Below are 18,253 nucleotides of genomic sequence, written 5' to 3'. Positions count from 1 at the left end.
GATCGTGAGCAGAAATTTTTCTGGGCTACTTTTCTGACATATCGATTCCGTTTTCCATCCTGGGTGCATTGCGCCAACAAGGACGCAATTCTTCCACTCGGTAGAAGTTGCGCGTCTTGGCAATAAGCTCCACGTTCTCTACGCCGCAAAATCACTAATTCAGTCGGTTACTAAGCCACGCGCATTGTGTCAGCATAATTAAACAGTTGCGCAAAAAGCGTACGTAGAGTCACGTGACAGGTTGACCGAGACACTGAGCATGTGCACGGAGGTCTGTACCGTTGTGCGCTAGAGCTGTGCCACGCCACCAGTCGTCATCTCACACCGGAGAGGACGCTCACACAAAGCGGACGTGTCGCTCAGACGTGGTGTTGCGCCGTTTCACGCTCACATATATAGTGAAGCGATTCAGAAATATTTGCGCTCAGTGTCAGTGACAGATGGCAGCACGCGTGCAGTGTTGGCAGTTGCAGTTGGCAAGAAAGTTGGCACTTTCGCCCGAAGCATTGAAAGCAAGGTTGGGCGCTGCGCCAAAGGCGCCTCACAACACTGGCGTGATGAGCAGCTACGTCAGCGCTGTCACCAGCGCATACGCCCGCCATACCACGACGGCACAAATGCGCCTCGCGCGACCGCATAATTGATTTCGAAGTGAAACCTGTGCCGACCAATTACATTCGCTTTTCTTAATGTTGAGGCAATACTGACGCGAAGATAGCCTTTGCCGAAAACTCTGGATCCCAAATGTTTTGGTAAATATCACACCTCACTGCGCTGCCCCTTATCGCTGGCTTCGCCGCACGAATAGTGGGCGAGAGGCTGAGCGGGATTTTCAGGAACCGCAACGTCGAGCAACGTAAATTGCAATTCAGGTGTAACAAACCTTGATTTCCATTGTCCCATTGCATTAAAGTCTACTGTGCATACCTCGGTGCTTGCGGTCTTCGTCTATGATGCATCCATTATTAATTAAGGGATACACTTTATGTGGCACGCAAGTTAATGTATCATCCTGCTGAATATTTTATCAAGCTTTATTTATTTTTTAGTATTATATTTGCGGGAATTGTAGCTGCCGCTCTGTGATAATAGCGCAATTCTACAGATTCTTGAAGCACATTGTGTTGTCAACGTCTCCCTTTTGTCCTCGTCCGCTAGCACTGAAAATTTTATCCAGGTTCATCACTTCCTTGCAAGTATTAAAAAGAAGCTACTAAAATTTCATGAGGCTGTTTTTGCACTTCAGACCACGTTTACACAATGATGCACCACTTTTATTTTGCACCGCACAAGTAAAAAAAAAAATGTTGCTCTTCATTTTCCCCGCGTTTTTTTTTTTTTTTTTATGATCAACAGGTTGATCACTTACGTGTATTTTTCTCTTGCGCTATTTAAGCACTTTGATTGTTAAAGCAACATCCGAGGCCGCCAAAAAGCTATCTCTCGCAAAGGTGACCGACATCATTCTTATAAGAGAATCTGTGAAATTTGGTTGAAGAAATAACCTGGCATTCAGTGTTCTCTTCTCCACCCACTTTTGACGCATCTTTAGCGCCCTGAGAATTATGGTTTTATTTCGCGCAGGGCCGGGGCTAATAAATGTTTCTTCGCGCACCCCGCTAGTCAACAGAGGCGGCATCGTTCTGTGGGGATGGCGTTGTGCGATACGAAATAATGGTGTGAAATTGCCAGGATTACATGCTGAAAGCCTTGGAAGGCGCAGAGCGATGGCGGAAACGCGTGTTTCTGCAGAATGAGTATCCGCGCGCATCTAAAGAGAAACTAAATGCTTGCCAAGCGGTTGCGAAGAAAAAAAGAAAAACAAAGGTGGTGATAAAATTCAGGTACGCTGAAGTGCTTTTTTTGTAGTTGTTTTTTTCTCCTCGTCCTCATTTTTCGCAAAGATCAAAAGAATTAGTTTTGCTCTCTCAGATGAACGTGAACGCGTCCAGGAATGAAGCGAAAGCTGTGCGCTGCGTGGGAAAAGATTAGAGTGCGGCGAAGACGAGAGGGGGGGGGGGGGGGGGGTTGAGGGGGCGGCGGGTGCAAGGGTAAGGGGGGGGGGGGGGTGGCAGGCCCCTTATCACGGGTCCGCAGACGTAGAGCAGGCACCGGCCAGAAAGCGCGAGCCCTTTTCCGCACACGCTCTTCGCAGTACGCACTCTCCCCCCCTATCCATCCCACTCGTTTTTCAGCAATTTGCTTGCACGCAGCCACATTGCGCTTCGGACCTCGGTTTTTGCTTGGTTCTGTTCTCTTCGTTATCTGCACCTCTCACACGCACAGCGCGACTCACCCTGTCGCCCATTTCGTGCTCTCTCTCTCTCTCTTTTCTTTCGCTTTGGGCTGCGATGTCGCGTCTTCGAATTTTCCGCCTTCTGGTGCGATGTGGCGGTGGCAGCGGCGGCACAGCCGACCCGGCGACGGGGCAGAAGTGCTCGCGCCTGCCAGACGGCGGTAGATCGCAACAAATAAAAGAAGTGTTATTAAGAAGTGACACACACACACGCACACACACACACATATATATATGTGTGTGTGTGCGTGTGTGTGTGTGTGTGTGTGTGTGTGTGTGTGTGTGTGTTAGCGTGCGATTACTTTAAAACTGCATCCCGCTATCATCGTTTCACAGGACGGTCGCCTGACTGCGTCCACAGGTCACGTGTTGCATGTGTACTGAAATTTCATGTGAAGTGCAGTTTTGCTTGAGGATCACGTGCGTGCAAGCTTGATCAGCCGCTCGCGGAAGGCGGGTCGGTGTAAAGAGCACGGCAAAAGCAATAGCAAAATTATATATTGTTTTTCTTCTTTTTTTTATTTATCTTTCTTTTTTTTGCGCCACCTGCGGGCTATCAGCGCGTTCGGCCCATCTTTGTTTTCCGGCTGCCTGTCTGCGGTCCACGTATTGCAAATTTTGAGAGGGGGCAGGGGCGTGTTGCTCTCCGGATTTCATCCTTGGGGTCGTTGTTCTTGGGCACGAGCGTCACATTCGTGACGCCACATATATCCATTCGAGTGTTTCAAATGACAACGCCCCAACAATTCCGACACCACGTCCCCCTTCTGATCACCTACAGTAGTGTTCATGTGGAGGCCGCTATATCGCTGGTATGCCCAAAAACAGAGCAGCATTGACTTGTCTATATAGCTTATGCCCTATGCGCCATATCGATTTACAAGGACAGCTTCCATTCATTCAACCCTTCGCTTAGCATCGTCATGACCCATAGTCGTAATGAGCACAAGTATTTATGAAACAAGTTTGTTAGTTTGATTTTGAAATATAAAACGTCTGGCAAGGCAAAAGACACACGATCGACAAATCGACCACACAAGAATGCAGGCAATGTTTCTTTGGCACTAATTCTTTTCAATAAGGCTCGCTGGAAAAAGAAAAAAAGAAGAAGAAAATTACGCTCCCTTTACAGAACATTACAGCTTGATATTTATGTGGCTAAGTCTATCGCGTTTGAGTTAGCGACATAATTGGAAGACAAAACCAAGTTTTTCTTTCTTTCTTGTTATACTTCTATCTATACTTGTTCTCTGACAACTGCGACAATTGCAGGCGCACTCTGCCAAAGTGACAAGGTACGTAAACACAACCTCAATAAGAGCGATACACTTTGTGACATTGCACGCATGGCAGCAGGAAACGAGCCGTTACCCATTGTAGCCTTCTTCTGAGGCTGTTCTGGCTTCATCGTGTTGTGCACCTGACGAAAGGGTATGCCAAAGCCCTCACGCATAGGGTCGGTTGTCCTGGTACCATATTTTTCTTAGTTTTCTTTTTTCTCCGTCTTCAAGCCTCCAACTATGTTTATCTTGATGTTCACATGGCGCCGATATGGGTACCTCATACTTGGTAAGATATTGCGACAGCGAGTCTGCGACTGAACTCCGCCACGTCTATGCCCTGCCGTACGTTTTAAAGAAAAAAAAAAAAAAAAAAGAACACTGAGTGCTATCATGCCTGCATGATTCATCGCCATTGCCATCATGATATACCACGGCTCTTTCTTTCTTTATTTATTTCTCTGCCTGTATGCCTGTCTTTTACATCTTTTCTTTGTTCGTGTGCGCCTTGTTGACGAGGGCACGTTGCTAGTTTCACAAATCGCAGCACTATATAAGTGCTTTCAGAATAAGTTAGCGCACGAATTGGCGTTGTAGTAATCAGTGGCGGCGCGTTCTCATGTACACCCTGTTAGTCACGACATTGTCTGCTTGAGACCCCCTGGAAGAGCACGCGCGCGCGAGCGTTAAGCTGGGCGCGCCTGGGGACCGAGCAAAGTGTCAGAGGTGGCCATCATTTGCGCAGGAAGAAAGGAGAGGGAAGGCTGCAGGATGAGGAAGGGTGGAGACTTGCAGGTGTAACCAGCCCATCGTACGAGTGTGTCCTATACGTCTAGATATTGACAACCGTGTCTACGTGCGTCGCCCATGTCTCAAAATAGCTGCGCCCTTTTATTACAAGCGTTGGGAGTCAATGTACTTGTCGCCACAGCTTAGGGCAACAGCATACTGTGGCACGGGTCCACCAGTGCCCAGAATTCGCTCGTCTTAGCTGCTTACACTGTGTCGGCTGATAATAATGTCGAGGCGCGCGCAGGTTCTTTTTACCATGGGTCGCAAACTCCTGGCAACACACGGAGCTATCTAGATGAAGGGCGCAGTGCTGATTGTTGTTTCTCCCATTGATAAAGATTACAGCACACCGCATATTGCAATAGAGGAAAAGAAGAGAGCGAGGTTAATGCCAGTCTAGCATCTTGCATCCTGATGTTGAATAACTAAACGGCAAAGAAATGAACTACATAGGAGGCAAGTAAGGCCTTAAGTTTAATGGTGACTGATCAAGTGGCACTTTCTTTATTATCTAATTTCTCCCGCTGTGACTGTTCAGGGCACGTCCTGCACAATACAATTATATAACAGAGCGCCGGAAATTTTCTCACTGAAACAGGACCGGGTTCTGCTGCAACTTTGTTCCTGTCTCGCTCTTTTCTCCGCCTCACCATCACTAGCGCCGCGAGTGGCGACGACGCGATGAATTATGAAAATATAATAGAACTGAATATAAATACTAGTTATCTTGAGCCATCTCAGACGATTCTTGTGCTTCACCCTTCCCTTATCTCAATCTTGTTGCCGAATATTCGGTGGAAACTATTAGTTTGAACTGTATAAAGAATTGGATTAGGTAGCCAAGTCGATTTGTGTTTATTTTTAATGCAACCAGCGCAAAGCACAGGGCAGAGAAAGAAATGAACATAGTGCCGTGTCTATTTCTTTGTGTTGTACCTCGAAGTTACGAGCAGACCATCGTGTTGTACCAGAAGACCTCCGGTTCGTATTCGAGCCGCTCTTTCAAGATTCCAGAGCTTATAACAGCAGTGTAAATAGAGCACGGACAGCACGTCCCCTGCGAGGCTCCTCTTGCACAAAGAGGCGCGAAGCGGACTCGATGAAGTTGTGTATAGCAGCGCCCGTCAGGCCCCCCGCGAACGATCAGGGCGGCAGCAGGAGGCCACGGGGTGGGCGACGCAGCCTCGGCGACCACCTGTCCGGAGAGCGGCGGCAGCCCCGGCGAGTCACGCCAGCCGGGGCTCAGGCCGGCGGCGGCCGAGTTCACGCCCCGGGGTGAGGCCGCCCGCCGCGAGTGGAAGAGGTGGAGCTGCCACACACACACACACACCGGGCGGGGTGGGGGCCGGGGACACCTGCGCCCCTTGATGAGGCCGCCACCGCATTGATCACGCGCCGGTTGTACCGTGCGCGCACGCTGGGCGGGCCACCGCTGAGACGCGATCGCCAACAAGCAACGCCGGCGCAGAAACTGAACGGGCGCTCGCCGCCGCTGCCTCGCGTCGCCGCTACGCACGCCGGGTCGTCCGCAGCACGCGACAGGACAGGAGAGACGCGCCGGCGTTGGTCAAAGCTCGCTCGCAATAAAGGGGCAACCAGATATATATGACGTGTTTTCCGCTTTGCATCGTCATCGTCAGCGTTTTCATCTTGCGCCGCGCGATGACCGCGCTGTTGCAGCCGAAATTAGTTAAAGTGGTGCCCTTTCAATCCCTTCGCTTGAGAAATACATTTTCTCAGGTATTTGAGCGAGGTTGTCCTTCAGCGAAAGATGGACACGTCCACGGCGGGCGATGCGAAGCTGAAGATGCGGTCAGTGTATGTGGTTACCACCTTCAAGCGTTGGGGAGAGATCGCAGGCGGCCTACCGTATAGTGGCCCATCGCGTGCGTTGAGCACCACCCCCCTTCTGTGGCCATAATAAGTTCCCGGGAGCTGTTTAATACCGCGTTCTTAACGGCGCAGTAGCCCTCATAGGGTTACAACGTGAAATGACATGAATGTGCCTGCTTGGTTACATTTCTTGCGATAGAAATTATATGGACAGTCTAGGCGAAATTCCGCTGTCGTCACCGCGGTCGTTCTCGCCGTCGCCGTGAGGTTCCGTATAAAGTCCACGGGTGATAAAATCGTCGCCGCGCGCCATACGCTGTTTGTGCGAGCGAAAGCATGCGACGGTGAGCCGGCAATCGCGGCTCGCGCACACAAGGGACAGAAGCGGGCAGGAAGCGCAGTCTTCCAGTCGCCCACCACGCTCCGGAGGGAGGGAAGGGAGGTAGAGGGGCCGCGCCTTACTGCGGCTGCACCTTGAAAGCCATCTGCTGCGGGGGAAGAGTCCGCCCTCCCTGTGTTTTCGCGGCTAAGATCGCGTTGATGCCAGCGCCGGCACGAAGCTCAATTCGCTCGCTGCTGCTGCTGCGCTGACTCACTCCAGTAGTTTGACAGTCACTTTCCGCGGTCATCGAGTGAGATGCTTTCATGTTTGCTTGTGCGCGCGTGACACCATGCTTGTTAATTTAGTTTGTATACCTATGTTAGAAGTTTATACGGCCGATAAAACGACTATCCTTATTTTGTTTAGCTGGCCACTAATTTGCTATCGCAATCGATGCTTCGCCTTGCGGGCGAAACTGCCAATTTGTTTTTTTTTCTGTGCTTTTGTGTTTCCTGAACCGAGTACGCGCCACAATTCTTGAAGTGCACGCCGCGCTCTGTAAACAGCGTTTAACAACCGCCGGGGAATCAAGTCATGTAATGCAATAATTAATTGTAACACTGAGGCCGTCGCGGAGTTAGAACCAGGTACCAACTAGCCCAATAGCAAACTCTCCTCAAATGCTTTAACGCGGCGACAAACCGTATATAGTTTTGGATGTGACGCCCAACCTGCCCTCCTTGCTCGTTTAGCGTTATCTTCAAGTTGTTCAAAAGACGCTTCTTCAATATCGTATATTTTCACGTTGTAAGATAACACCTGGCGGCAAAAATGAGTCTTCATAACTGTTCCTCGCACAACCGAAAATTAATACCTGCAAGAAAGCATCGGAAGGCCATGTGTGTGCGCTCAAAAAATACACTGCTCTGGTGTAACACGACGTTACAAATCATAACCAAATAAATAAATAAATAAGTAAATAAATAAATAAATAAATAATAACGAAGCTTCAAAGTTGACAATGCCTGCAGGTGGGTTGCGAGCTGCGGCGTGAACGCCTGAGACACGTGTGCGATCTCAGCATGAGCGTACAGCTGCAGCTGTCTGCTGCGCTCGGCGCGATGCGTTGACTTTTTTTTCTTTCTTGTTTCTTTTTTTAAGCAAGAGGTAAAGCTGCCGCAGCGTAAAATGAAAGCTGTTGGCGTAGGCCTAGTATGAGCGATGGCTCATAAAAGCCCGTCCTTTGCGTATATTTCCGGCTCGCATCTGAGCTGCACAACAACAGCAAATCAGGACACGCAGTGGAGGCGGCAACAGTGGTATACTCGTGAAAAGACGGCTTCACGACGGCTTCACTCCGATAATAGGGTCCAAATAACGCTACGCTCCTCCATTCACAGCTGAGACTTTAAATCATCCTCTTATAAGTAGGAGAGGAGCGTGAGGTGTATGAGATACCGTTTAGCCACGTCTGCAGACTTTTGCTCTTGTATACTGACATTGGCAGAGGGGGAATCGGATGATAGGATTTGCTGAATTCGGCAGCACGGAATTTTCGATTATTCCTCTTTTCCGTTACATGAAGTGCTAGTTGAGACTCGAAGTGAAGCCTGGGCGCAGCATCACCTCGTCCTTTGTGGTCAAGCCACGACTGATGACTATAAACATGGGGGTAATTTCTGCAAGCTAAGAGGCGTAGTCTGAGGTCAACCGTACAAGAAAATGCGGTATGGCCTGTTTCACTTGCATGCTGTCTGGATAGAAAGTCGGCGGTATCGTTCCTGGGCATGGAACTGTTTCCAGAGTGCCAGCAGGGCGCCATATTTTGTCCAGGGCGCCGTGAAGTCCATTTCATTTACCTTTTTTTTTTCGCCCTTCGTCGTTGGCTCGGATGCCACCGCGCCGCTGTTATCGGCGAAATCGTCCACACCGATCGAGGTGATAAGAAAACAAGAATGGATAATGAAATGGATCGTTACAAAATACAATGCCAGAGACCCATTTGGTGGGAATTTTACATTGACGCTATCTGTTGAGCTGGCGAGTCTCCTCGGCTTTTCGCCGCGCGCAATTGTTATAATCTTCCGCGAAAGGAGATTAATTTCTTCAGGCAACACGAACTTAATTATAATATCAAAATTGATCTAATTGAGGAACGGCGTACCTCCTTTCGTGCTCTCCGCTTCTTTGTTTCCTGTCTGAGGGTCTCTTCTGCGTTCTGTCCAGCTGGCCCGGCAGCGTTGCCAAATGTCTTGTTGCGAGTACTCGGTACGCCATGAGGCGCCGAAAACACACTGAAACAACGGCAGGGGGAGTATTCCTCAGCCCGCCGTCGCGTGACACGGTGCCACTCGAAGAAACTGTGAGTCGCGTTCAAGAGGTTGATAAGCTCCCGCGACGTCAGATAATTGATTCTAACACGGTGTCACGTTAAGCCACTTGGCGCATACCATGCAGCACGCCGGATCGGCTGCTGCAAAGAAGTAAGCGCACCTGCCTCAGATGGGCGGAGTGAACAATCCCGTTCATTACCACAGACGCAGCGCGCACATGCTGTCACAACGGCTACGATCCTGACAAGATGTGAAATGATTCAATTTTAACTGAATCACTCGCCCTCCAATGAATTTCTCAGCCGGGTGAAAACTTGTGCACTAGCTTTCATATTTCTAATAACTGAATTTAGAGCCATCCCTAAGTGTTCTTAGGCGCCTGCTTACGCGATCTGCTTCGATAAGCTATGTATATGCTCGTAGTGCAAACACTGTGTACCGCCAGTAAAAAATATTTATATCGTTCAGTTAAAGATGGTTTCATACTTTCAAGTACGCCACATCTTCTTTTCTTGTTGCCACCACTGAATCAAACGAAGCCAAGTAATTCAAATGTTATTCGTAAACTTGCAGCTTTGCAAGTTTTAAAATACTTCGGCCTCGCGTCATTTATTTCCAACTCCGCGCTGCTCCCTTATGAAGCAAAGCGTATAGGCATTTGCTTGATCGTTTTCGATCGCGGGGATTGATCTCAGGCAACCACAAAGAAAAGAAAAAAAATAGATAGCTCACCGCTGCGAGGGAGATAGATAAAAATAAATAAGTAAACGGGCCAGAAAGGCACGCGATACCAGCCGTCGTTCTGTCCATCATGCGGTGCGCACGCCACGGGCAGTCGCGGTCCGCACTAATTCTGCGGCCGTGCGCGAGCGCCGACGCACGTCCTCTGCGAGCATTTCGTGCGCCCTCATCTCTTGATATTTGCATACGCGTAGGCGCCGTGCTATATAACGCCTACGTGAGAGGCCAGCTCGAGGGCAGACCAACGCGTTCAGGATTTGCTGAAAAGATGCCTACCCAGCCTGATGGCACCCGTCGCGGGCGTCTGCTCCTACAGCAAGGCTGTTCGTGCATGCGTGTCGGCAGAACGGGGCGGCGGCGATACGCCGAAAATCGGCCGTCCCGCTATGGTGGATAGCATAGTCTCGCTGCGTTCTATCGCGACAGCTCGTATATATATATATATATATATATATATATATATATATATATATATATATATAGTGAATTTATTTGGGGTTTAAGTGTCCCTGGCTTCTGTGCGTGTCCTTGCCGATTTCCGGGCTTCGTTTGCTTCTTACTGCGGAAAGTGTGCGGACTCGTTCTTCCACCAACCTCCTTTCTCATCTTCTACTTTCTTTAGATTCCGGAAGGGGACAAGCGACTGCAGATCTCTCTCTCTCTCTCTCTCGCGGTTCCTTCTTAGAACAGCGGGGAGCTTAGGGACTAGAGAGCAGCGTAGTTAGCTCGATGGTGCAGCGTCGAACACGGAAAGCCCTTTCTTGACTGGCTGACTCAGCGCTGCCCAGAATGGCTATTTGCATAATGGCTGCGGTTTCGTTTGCTGCGGACCCTTTTCTCGCTCTTTCATTCTTTCTACCCTTGTTTAGTCAGCGCCAGGGGGAGGCACAGGATTGTTTCCGTTACATATTTTTCATTCTCGGTGGCCTTACTATGGCAATTTCATGAGAAGAAAAAAAAAGTATTCTTTTGTTGCTGGAGATTAGAGGAATAAGCGGTTTTGTGTTTTATTTAGTCGTATTATATTATTATTCATTTCTGTGCAATCCCAAGAAACCGTTTCTGCTAGGGCAGGACAAAACGCTATACAATCCCCATATAGCATATACTTGATCGAAATAACGGACAGCGGACCTCTGTCTTTGTGTTTCCGTGTCAGCGACACTCTATGCGGCATGAACGTTTCAATCTTCACTGAACAGTATACCTAGCTGCCGGTAGCTAATTAGTTTAATTATTTCTTGCTTGCTAGCTTCTATACACGCTGACTAACCCGTGAATAAGCACTGTGATCCAATGACCGACAATGCTCGGTCTACGAGAAAAAAAGTTGTCAGTTTCACTTTTTTTTTCAACCCCGAAGTTTTGTTTTATTAAACGTTCTTTCGTCCCTTTTTTTTTTTTTCCTTTTTTTTCGGTAGTTTGCGGTGAGGGATGTTGGTACATCATTATGTTAGTCAGATTCAGTTTCGCCACCCGCTCCCCCATTTTGCTTTTCCCGAAGGCTTATTTTCTAATATGGCTCCCAATTAATGCAGACTTCCTGCATACAAGAACCAAGCATGGCTTCTGACCGCAAGCATGGCAGCAGCTTCACCTCAAGCCAGCACCTTGCTTGTCGTCGTGACGTAAAAGTCGAGTTATTTAAATTTGAAAAAGCACATGTACCCGCTTTAATTTATAGACGCCATTTGAATCATATTCATGAATAAGCACCCCAGCCGTGCTAAGTCCCAGCGCTGACCTCTGGGTGACGAGCACTCAGAGCAACGACGAGATTTATTTCTTATCATAGTCTATCACGCGGGTTCCTGCTGCCCACAACTATACTGCAAAAATCTCATTGGAGCATAAAAAAAGACCGTAAAAAGGCAAAACACACGCGCACAATATAGTTTGTCCGTATTTTTCGTTGGCAGACCTGACCTTTTTATTTTTCTTGCGGCTAAGCAACTCCTGTTTGCGAAGCATTCGGGAAAATCGCCGATGCGAGAGAAAAAGAAAACGACAAGGCTTGTCAAAAAGAATATAAATGCGCTTATTTAACAACGCTGTAGCGCTCTTCCGAAAGTCTTAAGTCTCACGCGAAATGCAGCTGTGTCAGGCGTTTCAGCGAAAACTTTTAATTCTTAAAGACAGTGCAATACAGATAAGGACCCATCTATTCGTAAGTGTGCTCTTATACGCTAGAACTGTTCGTAAGGGCAGCTGCCAGCCAGTCGCGTTGCTGGACATATTATTCCCGAAGGCAGCCGGCCGATGGCAAAAAAGCACTTACGAGCGAAAAGCATTGTGTTTCGGCTCCAGGGCTCGTATTCGCAAAAAACTCTTGCGTTACAGTTGTTCGGACAACTCCAGCCAATCCTGACGTTGCACATATTTTTAGCCAAGGCGGCCGGCCAATGGCAAACGGCACTTACGAACGAAGAGCTATGTGAATGCGGCTCCAGGGCCCGTATTCACAAAACGTTGTTACGCTACAATTGTTCCTATAGGAGCAAATGCGAGCCAATCCTGATGTTGGACATATTATTAGCGAAGGCGGCTGGCCGATGGCAAATAGCTCTTCCGGACGAAGAGATCTGTTAATGCGGCCCCAGATTCCCGACTGGATACAGGGTATTTTAGTGAACACTTTCAAAAATTTCTAAACGTTGCCTGTGGCAGATAGCACAATTCTAGTTCACGAGCTGGTCTACTCGAAGTGGCGGACATTACTTGCACAAGAAATTGAAATGCATAACCGACTAATTAACAAAAATCCACTTATTAAATTTTTAACTAATTACCTTATGGCCCACATTACAATTTACAAATTCTAGCCATGGAGTTCGCAAGGCGGATCCACTTGGGAACGAGTTCTCAGGATGACACCAGTTTCGAGATATTAATTCCCGAACTTTGCGGAGAAATGCATTGGCGTTCCAGTTACTTTCTTAACAAAACATCGTGTTAGGCATCGAAGCGCAAAAATAACTGGAACGCCAATGCATTTCTCCGCAAAGTTCGGGAATTATTATCTCGAAACTGGTGTCTTCCTGAGAAAAAACTGGTCTGCGTTCTGATGTTTTAGCTATGAGCGCGCAAGTGTCAAGAGCGCGAAGCGTTCAATGATACTGCAGCTGGGTCAACATGGGAATAATGCCACAGTGGAGATCACATCAGTGGGGTGCGATGCGACGTCGCCTGACTGGCGGCGCCTGCGCCATGTGCGGGCGTGTGGTTGCGTATGCTACGTAACGAATCTTCCTCAAGGAAGGACGAGTAAGAGAGCGCGGAAGGGACGCCGAGTGCAGGACTGCAGCTGCTGCGGGGTTGCAAGTATACTCCAGCTTCCCCCGTTTGTGTGTGTGAGTGATTTTAAAAGGAAGAGAAGAGAAAAGTACAGCGCCGTAACTGCCTCTCGGGGGAGGGCACCTCAACAGCGCTGTACAGGGAAGGGGGTGAGGGACATATAGTGACAGGCTAGTGAGAAAGTGCTCTACCCTCCCCCGTTTGGTCTTCGAGAGCACTTCAGTGGCAGGAAGCGTTTAGTAGCCGAGTACACGCGTCATTCAGACGACTATGTTGTCCTGCTGTCATTGGGCTGCTCTATGCATAGAAAAGGGAACGTGTGGTTCCAGATTGGTCTAGGAACACATCGACGTCTTCTTTTGAATCAAGCATTGGCCTGAATGCTTTTAAAGGGATTTCTTTTGTCTTGTTTGTATGTGCGTGGGTGCGTACGTGATATTTTACTAGCAGCCACCAGCATCAACCGAAATTTTACTCCAATTGTCATAAAGGGAATAGCAGAAACAGACGCATATCGCAGAAAAGGACGGTAACGTAGAGCTAACAGTAAAGGTAACGCACGCAAATACATACATACATACATACATACATACATACATACATACATACATACATACATACATACATACATACATACATACATACATACATACATACATACATACATACATACATACATACATACATACATACATACATACATACATACATACATACATACATACATGCATACATGCATACATGCATACATGCATACATGCATACATGCATACATGCATACATGCATACATGCATACATACATACATACATACATACATACATACATACATACATACATACATACACACCCGCCGGGGTGGCTGTCAGCTAAGGCGTTGCGCTGCTGAGCACGAGATCGCGGGATCGAATCCCGGCCGCGGCGGCCGCATTTCGATGGGGGCGAAATGCAAAAACGCCCGTGTGCTTGCGTTGTAGTGCACGTTAAAGAACCCCAGGTGGTCAAAATTAATCCGGAGCCCTCCACTACGGCGTGCCTCATAATCAGAACTGGTTTTGGCACGTAAAACCCCAGAAAGAAGAAGAAGAACATACATACATACATCTAGCAGTCGGAGAATGTCTTTGCTAATGTGGTTGTAGGTTTGAACCCGAAAACCCGCCTTCAGGCTACGCAGCCGGCGCCAGGATGTTTCGAGAATATATTTTTTGTATACATATATGCTGTCATGCGCACGTATATGTGCGTGGCTGTCCGCTTCAGCGTGTGAAAGTGCATGTGCGTAGCACGAACGGGCGTGCATCAGCGAGCGGTCTCGCCGTTCACGGGCATGCAGAATTTCCACACGTGCCGTGAAGTTTCGGGGGACAGCACGAAGGCTGCGGGGAAGGGAAGGGTGCGAGAATTCAAGAGGGGGGCGCGCACAAAGCGGCTACCGGAGTTACCTGCCGCACGTAACGCCATTAGGGCAGGAATTGTTCAACATAACGCTAGTGTTTTTTAGAAGGCACAGCAGCAGCGAAGCACTCGGCCGACCACGGAGCGCTTCTTCTAGAGCTGGAGCACGCGCGAAGCGTAATGAAGGAAACGGGCTGCATGTAAAAAATGAACAAAAATATGTAAGGAGCGCGCCGCCACTTTCACGTTGAGGGCGTAGCGCGGTGCGTCTTTGCTAAAACCGCGGACTCGGTTCGTTTTACATTTCACTCGGAACTTGCGTGACTAGGATATGAGCGTTAACCGCGCGCGCGCTCGCGGTACCATTCGTTGGATTCGAGTTGTGTTTTCATGCTGCGCTCGCAGAGGGCGCCGGGCGCAGGCGTGGGGCGCGCGAGCCCGTTATCCGGCGTCGAACGCAAGTGTTCCAGCTCTCACGCGTCGCGGGGGTACAGCGGCGTTGTCGAATGTGCCTCTCACCCCCCCCCCCCCCGCCCCCTTACCCCTACCCCAAAACCCGTCGTCCTTCTACCGCGTGCTGCTGCGCAAACTCCCACGGTGCTGTGCCTCTTGGGCTCTCGGCGCGGCCTCTTCCGCCCCCGCCTTCGGTGTCCGCTACTTTGTCGGCGCCCAATGAGCCACCACCCATCGCTTTGTTTGCTTTTTTTTTTTTTTTTTTCTGCTGCGTGTGTCGCCCCTTTGGTCCGCGCTGCGGTACGCGCAGCGGGTCGCAGAGCGCCACCGTGCAGGTTGCCTCAAGACGAGATAGTCTCGCTGTCAAAACTCGGCCGTGTCATTTCTCCTGGTCTGCCGAAACAAAGTCTGCGCGCCTGCCCGCCTCTGATAATGGTCCTTTATCACGGTGCATGTGGAACCGATACACGAAATTAGCACCCCTGATAGATGCTAAATGGGATCTGATTCTAAAGGGGATCTGGGACAGAAAGTCCTTAGAAGGAGGAGGGTGGGAAAAGGAAAAAGAAAATGTAAGATCAGGGTATGTACAACCGTGTACTCAGGCTGACTGAGTCAACTTGCATTGTGATAGAGTGACTTTGGGTGTGAGTTGCGTTTTAGGGGCCACGTGCATGGCTGAATCCGCACTTCATTCCGCACGCCTTCTGCACGCGTGAGCACTTGCGGAAAACTGCACGTGTTGCGTACATGTGCACAAATTTCGGCTTGCACTGCTCGTACGCACCCATTGTAAACCGAAATTTGTGCACCTGTGTCCTACATCCACACATCCGCATGGGGGCGGTAAGTGCACGGAATGAAGTGCGGATTTAGCGTAAGTCGCGTACACTGTAACTGACTTCAGTAACGAAGGGCGTTACTATGACTGGAGGGGGGTTGAAATTTTAGCAAGAACTCACGATGGTAGTTTTTAAGAAGCTGTAAAGAGCATATCTATCTATCTATCTATCTATCTATCTATCTATCTATCTATCTATCTATCTATCTATCTATCTATCTATCTATCTATCTATCTATCTATCTATCTCACACACATGCCACGGTGTGTGTGTGTGTGTGTGTGTGTGTGTGTGTGTGTGTGTGTGTGTGTGTGTGTGTGTGTGTGTGTGTGTGTGTGTGTGTGTGTGTGTGTGGTGTGTGTGTGGTGTGTGTGTGTGTGTGTGTGGTGTGTGTGTGTGTGTGTGTGTGTGTGTGTCAGGCACGCCGGAATTTAACAATATATTAGCTACTTGTTGAAAGGGTCATTACATAATGCCACCCCGCGTTCTTGCTTTGTGCCGCACTGCTCGAAAGGCAACAATGTGCGCTCTGTGAACTCCTGGCGCCTTCTTACTCGCCTAATACAGGTGACTCATTCACGGTACAGGAAAATGGCACTTGATCGGAAAGCTTGAACGAACTATTCACATCAGGAACTTCATTCGTCCATATTATTATTTTACAGGTACACTTCACGTGATCAAACATTAATTAAACACTTTCTTGAGCTTTCTAGCAGTTGGACAAAGTTCGTGGACCACGCGATGCGCGTGCTACGCCGAACTGCACTGGACCACGCTATGTGCGTACAATATCAGATCACGTGAGGGAGGCGCGCGGCGTGTTGTACAAGGAAAAATGGCACCTCGAGGTCGCCGCACGACGAGTGTCATTTTGTGTTGGCTGGAGTGCGACGTTTCACCCTGCTGGTATCATCATCTGACCTTGCTTCATCAGCCTTGTACTTTATTAACTATACCGAGCGCGCTTAAAGCAACTTCGAGGAAAGGTGCACTGCGGGTAAGAGCGAAGCCGGTTGGACTTGGCGGCTGGTTCTGGAAAGAACCCTGCGTCGCATGCAAGCTTGCACATTTCTTCTTTTTGCGCCAGGCCGCTCCATCAAGATGTGGTGCCCGCATCGAACTTCTGACTGGCCGAACAGGTCAGTTGTTAAACGTTCAGTTACGTTTAACAACTAAAGCGCGCCTCCAACTTATTGCCCGCGGCATCTACACAGCACAGCGGGGACCTCCGGAGATAGGCCTGGCAGAGAGACGTTGAGGTGTCCTGGGCCTCGAGTTCTTCGAACCCACCACCTATACTCAATAGAGCCTCAACGGTTCGCTTTGCTGTGTTGTGCTACAGTTTTGCTGTGCTACATAATTTAGTCTTGTCAATAAGGAGCACAAACGCTCCGTGTAATTTATGACGGGGCCGCTGCCTATACTTACTTTAACTGTTCACCATGTTTAAGGCATATGTCTACAAGAAACACACCCGAAAGGCGACCCGCGGATCTCGCGCACACGGTCGGTGCCTCAGTCGATCTGCGAAGCAAAGGTCACCTGTGTCCGGGGCTACTGGGCCTTAGGGTGGGGGTCAGAGGCTGGAGCGGCAGTCATATCCGAGCCACGGACGGCACAGGGCTCATCCAGCGAGGAGCCCGAAGAATGAACTATAGAAGTGCAACGCCAGTGTGTAATCGTTCAAGTAATACAGTTTTGTTATCTCTCTTTAAAAGAACCGACTCTCGTTTTCCCTGACAGTCTCTACACACTTCCTTCGTGGAGGAGCAGCTAAACGCGTTGTATTTTCTGAGCACATGTGGGGCGCTTTGATGGGGGTCACATATCGCATTTGCCCATGACGCTTTCGAAGCGCGGGCGTCGTGCTTTCCTGATTTCTCTCCCTCTGTCTTCCCACCAACGCTACAGCTACCCCTTGATATTTTTTGCTTTCTTTTTTTTTTTTGCGTAATGTGCTACTTTTCTCTTCAGGGCCCGTATTTTGTAGCGATGCCTTTTCGATGCTAATGCCTTGCCGCGCTTTTCGCGCTTGGTCAGTGGTCAAAGCGACGGTTCGCTCACGTTATCAACGGGATCAGCCGGCCGTGAGCGGTAGATAAGACTAGTATAGAATAAAGCATAACGCATCGCTACAAAATACCGGCCCAGAAGTGTTTCGAAGGGAATTCGGATTCTTTCACATCGAGGGCACGTTCTGCTGCGTCGAGCAACGGAAATTTCGCTCTTGCTCGAAATTTGAGAAAAGTGCAATGTCACAATCGGATAAGCGCAGCTCAGCAGCGGCAAGCTTCCACCGAATAGATAGCTGCTTGCGTATACAATATGTTGTGTGCCCGCAACTAACATTATATGCTCTAAATTCCATTCCGTACAAGAGAAACCTTTAGGATGGACGCCATTTCTGCCGAGAGGATGTCGTGCCTCCGAGAAAGAAAAGAAACATTTATAGTATATCGATCTCGCTTGTCGCCGTACACAAAGAGAAACGGCGTATATACAGATCGAGGCTCACACAGAGCCCTCTCGTCGCGTCTTTAACGTCGGCGCAGCGCGTGCTTCGTGGGAGGGAGGAGAGTGCGGCTTTGTGTCGCTCATGGCGAGGAGGGACAGGCTAGTGCGAGGTGGTGCACCTGAGTGCTACTCGCGAGCACCTGAGCCGCGCCG

General features: G+C 49.1%; 1 protein-coding gene across 5 annotated transcripts in view; it reads left to right on the top strand.

Annotated features, from left to right (window-relative positions):
- The window catches only part of LOC119435993 (protein CBFA2T3), a 122,107-nt gene that overhangs the window by 52,791 nt on the left and 51,063 nt on the right, over positions 1-18,253 (top strand). The gene's annotated exons all lie outside the window — the stretch shown is intronic.

Source organism: Dermacentor silvarum, chromosome 1, assembly GCF_013339745.2.
Source record: "Dermacentor silvarum isolate Dsil-2018 chromosome 1, BIME_Dsil_1.4, whole genome shotgun sequence".
In the NCBI taxonomy this organism is placed as follows: domain Eukaryota; kingdom Metazoa; phylum Arthropoda; class Arachnida; order Ixodida; family Ixodidae; genus Dermacentor; species Dermacentor silvarum.
The sequence above is the reverse complement of the archived record's forward strand: the minus strand, read 5'-3'. Positions and strand labels throughout refer to the sequence as shown.